At 33.7% G+C, this 16,056-nt stretch overlaps 1 protein-coding gene across 1 annotated transcript in view; it reads right to left on the reverse strand.

Moving 5' to 3' along the window:
* The window catches only part of LOC111049092 (transmembrane protein 151A), a 119,145-nt gene extending 116,175 nt beyond the window's left edge, over positions 1–2,970 (reverse strand). Inside the window, exon 1 of the mRNA XM_039438050.1 lies at positions 2,846–2,970. The gene's annotated coding sequence lies outside the window, so the exon portion shown is untranslated. The remainder of the gene's footprint in view (positions 1–2,845) is intronic.
* Positions 2,971–16,056: the final 13,086 nt, after the last annotated feature.

A 16,056-nucleotide genomic window follows, 5' to 3' on the forward strand; every position in this document is an offset into this window, starting at 1 on the left:
AAAATACTGAATGGAATTATTAATTGAGTTCTATTTTCAATTCATTCAAAGCGCGTTCTCATTGAATTAATATCTCTAAGATAAAATATATTTTCTCCCTGGGTTGGAGAACTCGCACATGAACTGTTGAATTGAACTTTGAAAACCGCAACTTGTAATTGAACATGTTTGGTGGAAATTATGAAAACAGCTTGATATTTCTCTCAAGAGAATAATTGGACAGTGGGTTTCATTGAGGTTCCTATTCGAATTGATAAAAATGCCTTCTGTAGCCTCAAAATTTAGTTCGCCATCTTGGATCCGTCATATAAATCCAACTTCATTTTTTTGAAAGTGATCATGTGATAGTGGAATTCGATACAGAATTTGGATGCTAAAATGAATGGCAGAAACCGCACATTGATACCTATCTCGGCGGTTTGAGATATCGATATGCGGGTTTAACCATTCATTTTCTCTTGAAAGTCTGTTTTGAATCATGCACCAAAAATGACAACCTTCCTATTTAAAAAAATATGCTGGATCCAAGAGAACGGTCCAAAATTTTGAAGAAATAGAAAGAAGAATAGTGTTTTTTCATCCGAATAGAATCTCAAATGGAACCTACTGTCAAATTATATTTTCTATAATAATATATTGTTTATATTTCTATAATAAATATACTGTCAAATTATCTAAGAAATACTGAACTGTTTCCATCATTTCAATCTACCCTGGAGGCCTATGTGAATCTATCATCGTGCAACACTGACTTCATGAAGACAACACTATTACAACAGTCAATAGACAATATAAAAACTTGGAGTTTTGAACTTATTCATCAAAATCTGTATTTTTTCATTGAAGGGCACAAAACTTTTCCAATAAACAGCCAAGTTGGGAGAAGCAATGTAACAGAGACAAGTCAAATACTTGGCACATTTCATTGATGTTTGATTCCTTCATAAGACTTTTCTCACTGAAACTTTCGTAGAGCAATTTGGCCGCCAGCTATTTTTCAGCCGCAAATTGAGTTGACCGAAAGGAAGACCGAGAACCAAAAACATCTGTTCAAAGAGTTGACACCGAGTGAAAAAACAAGCTGGGAAAACTTCGCATTGCTTTCCCAGAATGGCGGCAAGTTTTGACGCCGGAAGGTGGAAAGTGCCGAGTTGGAAAAAGCGCTAGTTTACGATGGCAGACAAATGGATAAATCTGGAGCTTGAGCAGTTCATGAAGAAAGGAGTTGATTTTCGGAGACTGGGAAGAACTGATCCAAATGAAGGAAATTCTCCACGCCATTTCAAAACAACTATGAATTTCTCAATATTGTTCTTATTCCACGTTAGCTCTGTTAGAGAATAAACGGTTTTTCACATCACTATAGTTAGTGGTTTCACATTATATAGTCAGCACCTAATTAAGATTGGTTTGCTATGCTTTCTTTAATGAGACAAAGCAGATAGCTCTATACTTTTCCGAGTCTGCACTGTTGCCAAATTGTGTGTTCTACCAGAATATATCTCAAATATGAAAAATAATTGGAAAATACAGTTTTATTTTGTCACATCGACATTATTTATTAGTGCAGTTTCTTGCTGAAATTATCACAAATGTATTTTATTTTTCAAGACAATGTGATGGTTTCAGCACGAAAACTGCACTAATAAATAATTTGGATGTGACAAAATAAAACTGTGCTTTTCAATAATTATGGAAAGTTCCACAATATCAATATCCTCATTCAACAAATTTTAGGAGGAATTATTATTAAATCATGAGAAAATATATTTTCTTGACAAATAAAATAGATTTGGAGTAGAAATTATCATTATCAACAAGAGTCAATAATTAATATCATATCAGATATACCAGAATATAAAAATAACGTGAATCACAGCTATCTACTATAGAAGGCAGTAGAGTAACAGAAGTTGGCAACTCTGACAGCCTATCATTTCCATTAACTTTATAAAGACTTAATCTGAATAACAGTATAGAAGAATCGGAACATTTGTCAGTCTGGGACTAAATCTTTCAATTTTTAAGTAATATTCTGGATTGTCTCAACATAATATCTGTTTTCTACATTCGGCCTGTTGGAATATAACCCTTTTCCGCCCCATACCTGGAAAAATTTGAATATTTTGCAATGTGTTTGACACATTGATATCAATAATGGATGAAATTTGTTGAATTTGGAATTTTAAAATATTTGGAATAACTCATATAGTACTCTATATTAGTTGGAATAGAAAATGACATTCAATATTACATAAGAAATGAGAATAAAAAAATATCATGGAGAGAAATTGCTCAAAGCTGAAAGACGTCTGTCTGACTGCGTATATCTGCTCACGTCTGCATGTACCATAACGTTTGATTTTACCTTCGACTGTCTGCATACATCTGTCTTTTGCCGTGTGCGTTGGCCTCAAAACTTTAAAATATGAATAATCTTACATCATGAGGGCTGATTCCTTGTCAGAATAAGGTAAATTTCTTTCATTCAATTGAACATTAAAATTAATTTAACACAAGATAACAGGTACTTACAATAATAACAAATTATTTTGCAAGAATGTATCACTTGTGTGGAAGGTTCACTTGACTAATATCTATCAGCTTGAAAATTCAAGAAAACTAATAAAAATCACACAAAATGGAAGTCATTTTCAAAAATAACAAATTTTACCTAGATAAAACAATAAATTATCTGTTTCTATAGACTTTTGAATTGAGGCCTATCATCTTCCAAATCAAAGAATTAAAAAGATTGTTCATGTTTAATTCAAAAATTGAAAGAAATCATGCAAAGAACAATATGAGAATAACAAATTTTATAAAAATACAAAAATATGATCACCTGTTCACACGGACGCTTGCATGGATGAGCTGTTAGTGATGACGTCACACACACCCTCCACCCTCGACATCCCTCGAGCGACTGAAGGCGAAAACAAAGCGACGCCGTTTAAGTCCACCGCGCATGCGCTCTGCTATCCTTGATTGGCCTGCAAAGGGTTGCGAGGCTCCTTTGCTCAACTGTGGGGGTGTAATAGCAGCAGAATAGCACTCACACACTTCACCACAGATAACAACTATATTCGAATGGCTTCACCACCCAATGACCCATATAAGTACTTGTGAAAGCCGCCAAAAACGTGTGTGTGAGTATATTGGGGTCTAGGGCGATGACTTGGGGGACTCTTGTCGCCTACTTGTACTTATAAAAATGAAAACAACTTCAAATGAAAACGACTACTTTATGTATGTTAGAGCAGCTTTTGCGACCCATATAGCAATCATGATTGTTATGATTAACTTACAAGAGTTCCACAGGAAAATTATCATCAGAGAGATTAGGACTTGTTTGGTTTCTACCCTTAAATTAGCTGTGTTATCTTCCTTGTCAGCAAATAAAGGATGTATAACTTGAGTCATCAATTTCAAATTACATGTAGAGTGATTTTAATTTCATACGCTCAGCATTGTAAGTGCTTACCACTGGAAATCATTGGTATTAGGGCCTATATGTAAGGAGTGCTGTGCTGACAGATTGAAGTGAGTCTGACTAGAGCAAAATTGTACCGTATAGAAGATGGCATTATTATAAAAACATGCTATGCAATGAACTTTACTTCCATACACTTATGGAAATTTTCATTCTATACTTTCATGAAATCAGATCAGTTTTATCCTGTGCGCGATAACTCCATTCCCAATTAACCGATTGACTTGAAATTTTAAACTTGACGTCCTTATACCATGAGTATCCGACAATAAGAAATTCAATAAAATTTAATTCAAAATGGAGGAGAAAATGGTGGATAATGACTAAAAAACCATGTTTTTCACGGTTTTCTCGAAAAAAGGCTCTAACGATTTTCTTCAAATTTATACCCTAGATAGCTGTTTATAAGCCCTATCAACTGACATAAGTCTCATTTCTGGGAAAATTGCAGGAGCTCCGTAATACTCTTGAGAAAAATGACGGATAATCACTAAAAACCCATGTTTTTCACGATTTTCTCAAAAATGACTTGACCGATTTTTTTCAAATTCATATCCTGTATAGTTATATATCAGCTCTATCAACTAGCATGAGTCTCCTCCCTGAGAAACTAACAGGGGGTCCACCCCATCCTTGAGAAATTTACTTTGTAACCTCCTTCTCGTGCTTGAGGTAGGTGGGTAGAGCAGTTTATTCAAAAGAACACACGTCGATATTTTATTTGTAGAACAGCTATTTTGACAACTTTAAAAAAATCCTCAAATTTCATAATTCAAACAAAGGAAAATGTACTCTGAAAACAATAACAATAGTATAATCGTAGTTTTAATAAAACTATTTAGCCGCCAATCGGCATAATGTTATTCCCCTATATTATCCTCGTTTAAGAATGAGGCTTATAGATCAATGAGCAAGGAAAGTTGTGTGAGTGTACCACACCAGATTTTTCTATTTTATTTTTGATTTGTTCATATTTCAAACTGTATTGTTTGACAATACAAAGTTTTGACAAAGGTATTTTGGCAAATAAAATTTCTATTCATATTTTCCATTAAAATGCGATATTTTTGAAGAAAAATGTGTAGTTTCAAGGAAGATTTACAGTAGCCTACTAAAGAATAATCATCAACGATAAACTATATGGACTTATGACTGATAAACAATATTTAATTTTCACTTATTAAATAATAGTGTCATAGAAATACCATTCAGTTTTCTCAATGTTATCAAAGAAAAAAATGCACTTCAAAATACACTCCAATTCAACAACTGTATTGATTGGTTGATTGATTGATTATTGAGTACTTTATTTATGTATATTACAATATATAGGGCCTACTGTCTTGTACACTTATATTCAATAGCTCACAATACAGCAAAATTAAAGATGAATTTACATAATATAGACTAAGAAAATAATTATTGAACTGTATATGATATGAAAAAGTAATTTGTAATATAATAACTATAGATAATTATATTGTTATGCATAACAATTAATTATTTTCTACATAAATTGGCGGAGCTTTGGACATATCAATGTCCATTCTTCGGAAAGAATATTAAAAATATCCTCCCCACTAACTCTCTACCTGTAGCCTATAGGAGATGGGAAGCAGCCTCCGCTCATCACGCTCCGGCTGGGAGATGGGCCTCGCCCGCCCAGTCGCCTTTTCAATTTTAACATTTTCTATGTGAAGTTCAGTTTGCAATTGATCACTTGAAAATAAAATACTGTATTAGAAATGCAAAGAGTATTAATATTGACAAGCTTTTAGTCGTATCTTCAAATAAAAGTGATAAAAAATGTCGAAATCCTACACATTCTTCAAAAAAGCCAGAGACTCGCACACTAGAACAATACGAAATTTTCAAACACCTCCACTATGACAAATCCAACTTATTAAATGATCAACTTAACTTCAAATCAAATGTAATATTTTTCCACATTTTGGCCACACAGTCCAACCCATAAGAACAAGCGCCCCTGGTGTCAGGCTGATGAAGCTCCTCTTCAGGAGTGAAATGCATTCCTCAAGACTCCAACAAAAGTAAGTGTTTTTTCAAATATTTACTAGTAACACAGTGTCAGAACTTCAACAAAGCTAGTATATAGTGTAAGTGTTCGTCATGGAAAGCAACTTCAAATGAAAAATGTGTTTTATAATAGATAGTTAAATCATTTTAGAGAAATTGGAAAATACAAAATTAATAATTCATATTTCATATAATTCCTAGAATTTATAAATGATTTATCACTCGAAACTAGTCCTTTCTGAAATAAATAATGTAAGGGTACTAGTTATTCTTTGTAATTGATTATAATAGTCTAATTATGGCAGAGTTCTTCTTCTTGAAGAAGCTGGGTAATATAGAAAAATACCAATGGGATATCCAAGGGGAAGGGATAGGAGGATGTATCCCCTCCCGGAATGGAACCTGCATTGTTTATTTTTTTATTCAATTAGCATCCAATACCATATTTTCGTTATATTGTGTAATATGTAAGTCGAGAAAGATAGGTAATGTATGAGAGAATAGCACTGTAATAGCAATGATAATAATAATAAGCTACCGTATTTTCTTATAGAAAGTGAGTGATCTAGTGCGTAGGGACTAGATAACAAGGGATGGAGAAACTACTGATAGCACTTCTAAGTTAGTTCACTTTTTACCATCTATTATTATGAAGGAATTTAATATAGCTTATATTGATCTAGTTGATTATAGTTTATTCAGTTTCATGCATATCCTTAAACAAAGCTCCAGCAACTTTTTCTAGAGAGTACCCCCGAAAATTTAACAGTTATGTCCAGTAGGTTCTACCGTGGACAGGAGAGACACATCCCTCTAATATTTGAAAAAAAGTTTATTCCCCCCCTACCCAAGAAACCAATGAAAGTTTAAACACTTGAGTGAAAGTCATGTAAATTTGAAAAAAATTGTCAATCAAGTTAAAACTAATAGCCATTAAAGTTAGTTGAAATAGTGTTTTCCTACAGTTACCTTGAAATTGGCCATTGCTGCACTGATTACAGAACGCAAAGAATCACTTTTCCGCTCTAGTGCGGGAAAATTTTTCCTGCACTCCAGATTTGCAACACGGCAACGCAAAATACTTAGTAGGTTATATGGAGCAACAGTGCAGCAAAATCAAAATGAAGTTGGTAACAGTGACTGGGCTGCTATAGTGAGCAGAGGTGCAACGAAGCACAACGAGCAAATTATTAATTATATATTATAACCAAGGACAACGAGGACTTTAGGATTTTAGGATTAAGGTTTTTATCAATAATAAAATTACACAGAAAAACATTTGATGGATTTCAGGCAATTTTACCCATAATTACCCACTTTTCATATTCAATGGTAACTGTAGGAAAAATTTAATGTGAAATACGTGCGCAAAGTTCCTCTGCTGCACTCAACAAACCATTCCGCCCACGACTACGGCTCGGCGTAAACGTTTCTTTCGGTGCAGCAAACTGTTACTTTGCGCACTAGTTGCACAAATAACTATTTTTGGAGCCAAAATTAAGGCATGCTAGCTTGTTATCAGAATAATAATGAGTAGTTCTTCTACAAAATCAATATTTTTTTATACAATTGAACGTCCCATGAAATTGTTCTTTATTCCATTCTATTTGTTATTCAATCCAAAAGCTATAGGCCTATGAAATTTTTAAGGGAAAATCGAAATAATAAGTGGCCTACTGATCACCAAAAAAACTTGAATGAATGTTTGAAAGTGGAAATTTGCGTAAAATCGCACCAATTAAGAGTATATTGTCTAATTTTCCGGGGGAGGACCCCCGGACCCCCCTTTAGTTGCGGTATTCCATACCTCCCAGTGTCTCCCTCAAAGTTAAGGTGCTTTCTAATCCAATGTTATGATCCCCCCACCGAAATTTGTTTCTGGCTACGCCACTGAAAGATACTAGAATAGCTCATTTAGATTAGGTACCGAATACCGAATAGATAATTAGAGTTCCGAACTGGATTTGACCTATATTGTGAGACTCACTTTGATAAGTTCATCGTTACAGGAATGGGAAGCATTGATGTTACATATTAGGAATGCTGGCAGTTTGAATTGAATGTGATTATAGCAGAGTTGTGATTGCACTGCTCTAGGGAGGTGATCTCCATTTGTGTCAAACTGTCAGTCGACGACTAGACGGCTTCAGAGCTAGTTATAGAGGGCTAAAGGGGATAAGTAACCTAATCTACTGCTATATATTACTGTACTGTCTACGAGAATAAGATGGTGCAACAGCTGACAGAAGTCAGGTTATGTCGTGTTAGACAGAATATTCAATCAAGCTTGATTCTCCTAACAGTAGTTGAATAGTAAATTTAAGAAAATACTAAAGCATTTATATTCGTGGAGAATATCTATAAATTACACTGGATCTTCAAAAAATCTATTCATACTATAATTATTCAATATTACAATATTAAATTTATTATTATTCAATATTACAATATATTAAGTTACAAAGTGTTAAACAAATAAGCAAAACTCAAACTTAATTATTAGATCAAAACTTACCGTAATTTATCTTTATTTTGGCGACTGCTGGCATAAGTAAGAACTTGAGAGCCAGCAGTGAGTTTACATTATTAGATTTAACAAGTTTAGCGCTTAACTAAAATTTGTAGAATACTTATTCTATTTGGCTTTTTAAATAATTATATATATATATGATTGAACATCATCAAAAACTTACGAATAACTAAAGAATACTTAAGAGTAACTAAATCTATTGTAGCGTTAATTTAAAAAAGAAATTCCTGTTTATCCACTCTTCCACAGTTTTGTGATATTTACCAGTTGGTTTTTCTATAATGAAATTTGACGGAACTAAGTTGATGAAAAGATTACAGTAATAAAAGAATTGATGCCTACATGTAGTGAGCTTGATCAAATGCATATTGTATCTATTGAAATGATTTACTCGCATATTGTAAGGGGTAGTGCGAGCTGAAAATAGAGAGTGATTCTTGTTTATGTAGAGTATTACGGTTTTCATGAACGTTTGCCTTAATGTTGGTACATCAAGTTCAATAAAAATATCTCGGCTTGGGTACAATTGTCGTATCGTATCATTCATATTACATTCAAATTATAGTATGCTACGATATCATACCACTTTTCGACTATTGAATAATTGTTTGTTGATTCTATCTGTTAATAATAATATTGCATGTATGAACGGATAGAAAATAATAGACTAGTGGCGTATCCAGAAAAAAATTTCGAAATCCTACACATTCTTCAAAAAAGCCAGAGACTCGCACACTAGAACAATACGAAATTTTCAAACACCTCCACTATGACAAATCCAACTTATTAAATGATCAACTTAACTTCAAATCAAATGTAATATTTTTCCACATTTTGGCCACACAGTCCAACCCATAAGAACAAGCGCCCCTGGTGTCAGGCTGATGAAGCTCCTCTTCAGGAGTGAAATGCATTCCTCAAGACTCCAACAAAAGTAAGTGTTTTTTCAAATATTTACTAGTAACATAGTGTCAGAACTTCAACAAAGCTAGTATATAGTGTTTCGTCATGGAAAGCAACTTCAAATGAAAAATGTGTTTTATAATAGATAGTTAAATCATTTTAGAGAAATTGGAAAATACAAAATTAATAATTCATATTTCATATAATTCCTAGAATTTATAAATGATTTATCACTCGAAACTAGTCCTTTCTGAAATAAATAATGTAAGGGTACTAGTTATTCTTTGTAATTGATTATAATAGTCTAATTATGGCAGAGTTCTTCTTCTTGAAGAAGCTGGGTAATATAGAAAAATACCAATGGGATATCCAAGGGGAAGGGATAGGAGGATGTATCCCCTCCCGGAATGGAACCTGCATTGTTTATTTTTTATTCAATTAGCTTCCAATACCATATTCTCGTTATATTGTGTAATATGTAAGTCGAGAAAGATAGGTAATGTATGAGAGAATAGCACTGTAATAGCAATGATAATAATAATAAGCTACCGTATTTTCTTATAGAAAGTGAGTGATCTAGTGCGTAGGGACTAGATAACAAGGGATGGAGAAACTACTGATAGCACTTCTAAGTTAGTTCACTTTTTACCATCTATTATTATGAAGGAATTTAATATAGCTTATATTGATCTAGTTGATTATAGTTTATTCAGTTTCATGCATATCCTTAAACAAAGCTCCAGCAACTTTTTCTAGAGAGTACCCCCGAAAATTTAACAGTTATGTCCAGTAGGTTCTACCGTGGACAGGAGAGACACATCCCTCTAATATTTGAAAAAAAAGTTTATTCCCCCCCTACCCAAAAAAACCAATGAAAGTTTAAACACTTGAGTGAAAGTCATGTAAATTTGAAAAAAATTGTCAATCAAGTTAAAACTAATAGCCATTAAAGTTAGTTGAAATAGTGTTTTCCTACAGTTACCTTGAAATTGGCCATTGCTGCACTGATTACAGAACGCAAAGAATCACTTTTCCGCTCTAGTGCGGGAAAATTTTTCCTGCACTCCAGATTTGCAACACGGCAACGCAAAATACTTAGTAGGTTATATGGAGCAACAGTGCAGCAAAATCAAAATGAAGTTGGTAACAGTGACTGGGCTGCTATAGTGAGCAGAGGTGCAACGAAGCACAACGAGCAAATTATTAATTTTATATTATAACCAAGGACAACGAGGACTTTAGGATTTTAGGATTAAGGTTTTTATCAATAATAAAATTACACAGAAAAACATTTGATGGATTTCAGGCAATTTTACCCATAATTACCCACTTTTCATATTCAATGGTAACTGTAGGAAAAATTTAATGTGAAATACGTGCGCAAAGTTCCTCTGCTGCACTCAACAAACCATTCCGCCCACGACTACGGCTCGGGCGTAAACGTTTCTTTCGGTGCAGCAAACTGTTACTTTGCGCACTAGTTGCACAAATAACTATTTTTGGAGCCAAAATTAAGGCATGCTAGCTTGTTATCAGAATAATAATGAGTAGTTCTTCTACAAAATCAATATTTTTTTATACAATTGAACGTCCCATGAAATTGTTCTTTATTCCATTCTATTTGTTATTCAATCCAAAAGCTATAGGCCTATGAAATTTTTAAGGGAAAATCGAAATAATAAGTGGCCTACTGATCACCAAAAAAACTTGAATGGAATGTTTGAAAGTGGAAATTTGCGTAAAATCGCACCAATTAAGAGTATATTGTCTAAATTTTCCGGGGGAGGACCCCCGGACCCCCCTTTAGTTGCGGTATTCCATACCTCCCAGTGTCTCCCTCAAAGTTAAGGTGCTTTCTAATCCAATGTTATGATCCCCCACCGAAATTTGTTTCTGGCTACGCCACTGAAAGATACTAGAATAGCTCATTTAGATTAGGTACCGAATACCGAATAGATAATTAGAGTTCCGAACTGGATTTGACCTATATTGTGAGACTCACTTTGATAAGTTCATCGTTACAGGAATGGGAAGCATTGATGTTACATATTAGGAATGCTGGCAGTTTGAATTGAATGTGATTATAGCAGAGTTGTGATTGCACTGCTCTAGGGAGGTGATCTCCATTTGTGTCAAACTGTCAGTCGAGAAAGATAGGTAATGTATGAGAGAATAGCACTGCAATAGCAATGATAATAATAATGAGCTACCGTATTTTCTTATAGAAAGTGAGTGATCTAGTGCGTAGGGACTAGATAACAAGGGATGGAGAAACTACTGATAGCACTTCTAAGTTAGTTCACTTTTTACCACCTATTATTATAAAGGAATTTAATATAGCTTATATTGATCTAGTTTATTATAGTTTATTCAGTTTCATGCATTTCCTTAAACAAAGCTCCAGCAACTTTTTCTAGAGAGTACCCCCGAAAATTTAACAGTTATTATGTCCAGTAGGTTCTACCGTGTAATAGCAGCAGAATAGCACTCACACACTTCACCACAGATAACAACTATATTCGAATGGCTTCACCACCGAATGACCCATATAAGTACTTGTGAAAGCCGCCAAAAACGTGTGTGAGTATATTGGGGTCTAGGGCGATGACTTGGGGGACTCTTGTCGCCTACTTGTACTTATAAAAATGAAAACAACTTCAAATGAAAACGACTACTTTATGTATGTTAGAGCAGCTTTTGCGACCCATATAGCAATCATGATTGTTATGATTAACTTACATGAGTTCCACAGGAAAATTCTACCGTGGACAGGAGAGACACATCCCTCTAATACTTGAAAAAAAGTTTTATTCCCCCCCACCCAAAAAAAATCAATGAAAGTTTAAACACTTGAATGAAAGTCATGTAAATTTGAAAAAAATTGTCAATCAAGTTAAAACTAATAGCCATTAAAGTTAGTTGAAATAGTGTTTTTGGAGCCAAAATTTAAGCATGCTAGCTTGTTATCAGAATAATAATGAGTAGTTCTTCTACAAAATAAATATTTTTTTATACAATTTAACGTCCAATGAAATCGTTCTTCATTCCATTCTATTTGTTATTTAATCCAAAAGCTATAGGCCTATGAAATTTTCAAGGGAAAATCGAAATAATAAGTGGCCTACTGATCACCAAAAAAACTTAAATGGATTGTTTGAAAGTGGAAATTGCGTAAAATCGCACCAATTAAGAGTATATTTTCTAAATTTTCCGGGGGAGGACACCCGGACCCCCCTTTAGTGGCGGTATTCCATACCTCCCAGTGTCTCCCTCAAAGTTAAGGTGCTTTCTAATCCAATGTTATGATCCCCTTCCCCCGAAATTTGTTTCTGGCTACGCCACTGAAAGATACTAGAATAGCTCATTTAGATTAGGTACCGAATAGATAATTAGAGTACCGAACTGGATTTGACCTATATTGTGAGACTCACTTTCATAAGTTCATCGTTACAGGAATGGGAAGCATTGATGTTATATATTAGGAATGCTGGCAGTTTGAATTGAATCTGATTATAGCAGAGTTGTGATTGCACTGCTCTAGGGAGGTGATCTCCATTTGTGTCAAACTGTCAGTCGACGACTAGACGGCTTCAGAGCTAGTTATAGAGGGCTAAAGGGGATAAGTAACCTAATCTACTGCTATATTACTGTACTGTCTATGAGAATAAGATGGTGCAACAGCTGACAGAAGTCAGGGTATGTCGTGTTAGACAGAAAATCAAGCTTGATTCTCCTAACAGTAGTTGAATAGTAAATTTAACAAAATACTAAAGCATTTATATTTGTGGATATTATCTATAAATTACATTGGATCTTCAAAAAATCTATTCATACTATAATTGTTGTATCGTATCATTCATATTACATTCAAATTATAGTATGCTACGATATCATACCACTTATCGACTATTGAATAATTGTTTGTTGATTCTATCAATTAATAATATTGCATGTATGAACGGATAGAAGATAATAGACTAGTGGCGTATCCAGAAAAAATTTCGAAAGGGATCGGAACATTAGAGCGTAGAAAGCACCTGAATTTTGTTGAAGTCACGGGGGGGGGGTATGGAATACACCCCACCAGAGGAGTGTCCGAGAAAATACACCTTCAAAATGAGTGCGATTCCACGCAATTTCCATCTGATAACTAAAACCCCATTCAAGTTACAATCGAATCAGCTTTTGATGCTCTTTTTGATGGAAAAAATGTCATTGGTTCCATATTCCATACCACCCACCAAATCGGGTAGTATGGTTTTATTATTTATGTAATTATTCAATGTTCGGGTGGCTCTCCCTGGAAAATTCCATTCCATTCAAGTTTCATTGTGTTAAGTAGGCCACTTTTTAATTGGATTTTTCCTTGGAAATTCCCCAGGATCTTTTATTAGAAATATTCTATAACAAATAAAATGGAATGATATAGAATTTTATCAGTTTATTTATTTATTGATTGTTTCAAAAAATATTTAGTCGTAGCCCTGAATAGGCCTTATCATTTTTAAATAGCATGCTGCAAAGCGATTTGTGAACAAACTTTATCATCATAGGCTTAGTTTTAACTTTATCTATAATTTGTTTCAAATTTAAGGTTTTCATGATTTTTTTAGTGCTCAAACATTATTTAAGGGGGCAATAAAACCATTATTCCAAATGGTGGGGGGATGTGTTCCTCCCACCACAAGTCTACATTTACCATATCTGGGGAATAATGTGGGTAATCTCTAGAAAAAGCTGCTGGAGAATTGTTAAAGGATATGAACTATAATGAACTTGAATGTATTATTTAAATTACAATGAACTTATACGGATATAGGCAATCCTACTTTTCAATCACATGCCTGAAACTGAATAAACTATAATCAACTATAGAGTAATATGAGGTAGGCTGTGTATATGGGATATTTTCATAACAATAGATCGTAAAAAATTACAAAATTGAATAACTTTGAAATGCCACTCACTTTCTAGCTCATAATTTATCACTGTGCTATTCTCTCACTTATATTCTTCTCTCATAACTTGTATTTTTTCGATTCATACAACAGAATGACATTGGAAGCTGTTTTTGTGGCTGGTCCGGCTTCAAAAAAATATTCAAGTTCCATTTCGGAGGGGATGGTAGATAAATCCTCATATACTCCATAGCCTATACTTCTCCATGAATACTTGACTGAATATTAATATTGCTTTATGGAATAAGTGTTTTATAAAATCATGTTTTATAAATTGGGTTTTAGAGAAAATCATAAAACCTCAAAAAAATGAAATATTTGTATTATTTTCTGTTTTTTTTTTTCATTTTAACTGGATTGGTACGGTACCTAGTTTTCTGACCTGATTCACTGCAATTGTAGAGAATTATTAATTATTATCTTTACGTTTTCTCATAACTCTATTTCAACTACTTTTACATACTAGCCCAGCTAACACAGGCTTGAAATAATGAATTTCTAGTCAACCTATGATAGGATCTAATATTCATCATCACTCTAATATCCATTGTAACCTGTAAAAATTCAATTTTGAATTAATGAAATGTTATTTCAATCTTTTCTCAAGTTAGACGAAAACAAAACTAAATATACAGTTAAATTATTGTATTATTCTAAAAGCTGAAGTTACAAATTTTCAAAATAAAATACCGTATGATTTATGAAGATCATTTTCATGAAATTTTCAATTACAATAATCTCAAATTTTCTTGTTTTCTGAGGTTTCCCTTTTCCAAGGTACCTATCTCACTAGTAGTTCTGTGAACAGTAGACCTCACGAAGTACTCTCATTCACAAGTACCTGATTGAAACTATAGACCTTATGGAAATACAGCAATAGGCTGGCTTCTCCACACATCTGTGTAATCACTTGTCAGCTGATTTATGATGAATAATTCTATAGTCAGATTTTTACTCTTATATTGGCTTATGAAGGATGCTCCTTTTTACTTTCCTTCCCTATTACCATAGGTAAGGAAAGTATTGCTTTCCGAAAAAAATTAAGGTACCCCAATTTCTATACGTTTCAAGGTACCCTATGAGTCCAAAAAAGTGTTTTTTGGGTATTGGTCTGTATGTGTGTGTGTGTGTGTGTGTGTGTGTGTGTATGTGTGTGTGTGTTTGTGTGTGTGTGTGTGTGTGTGTGTGTGTGTGTGTGTGTATGAGTGTATGTGCGTCTGTGTGCACGATATCTCATCTCCCAATTAACGGAATGACTTGGAATTTGGAACTTAAGGTCCTTACACTATAAGGATCCGACACTAACAATTTCGATCGAATGAAATTCAAGATGGCGGCTAAAATGGCGAAAATGTTGTCAAAAACAGGGGTTTTCGCGATTTTCTCGAAAACGGCTCCAACGATTTTGATCAGATTCATACCTAGAAAAGTCAAAATGCTCTATCAACTGCCACAAGTCTCATATCTGCAAAAATTTCAGGAGCTCTGCACCATCTATGCAAAGTTTGATTTTAGATTCCCAATTATCAGGCTTCAGATAGAATTGAAACAAAAAATTTCAAGTGGAAAAAAGTGGAAAAGATTGAGCATAAAAATCTCTAAAATAAATGTTCAGTTGCATTTTCACCTAAAATTGAAAATAAGCTCAAAATTAGAGAAAATAAGATTATTCAATTGCAAACTGTTGGCAACTGTTGATTCTATTAAATCATTCACTATGAAGAGATAGCAGACTTCGTGTGTCTGCAGCGCTATTGTCCTGTCACCAGCTGGCTCAGATCTTGGAAAAGTAGACTTGAGATCTGCGGGAACACTAGCGTCAGTTGATCAACGGCAAGGAAAGTTGTGTGAATGCACCACACCAAATTTTATTCTTTTTATATTATCCTTGAAATGCAAAATCTCCAAAAACCTTGTATATACGTCGATGCGCAATTAAAAAAGGAACATACCTGTCAAATTTCATGAAAATCTATTACTGCGTTCCACCGTAAATGGGCAACATATAAACATTCAAACATTTGAACATTTGAACATTTGAACATTTGAACATTTAAACATTTAAACATTTAATTATTTGAACATTTAAACATTTGAACATTTAACATTTAAACATTTAAACATTTAAACATTTA

Source organism: Nilaparvata lugens, chromosome 11, assembly GCF_014356525.2.
Source record: "Nilaparvata lugens isolate BPH chromosome 11, ASM1435652v1, whole genome shotgun sequence".
NCBI lineage: Eukaryota > Metazoa > Arthropoda > Insecta > Hemiptera > Delphacidae > Nilaparvata > Nilaparvata lugens.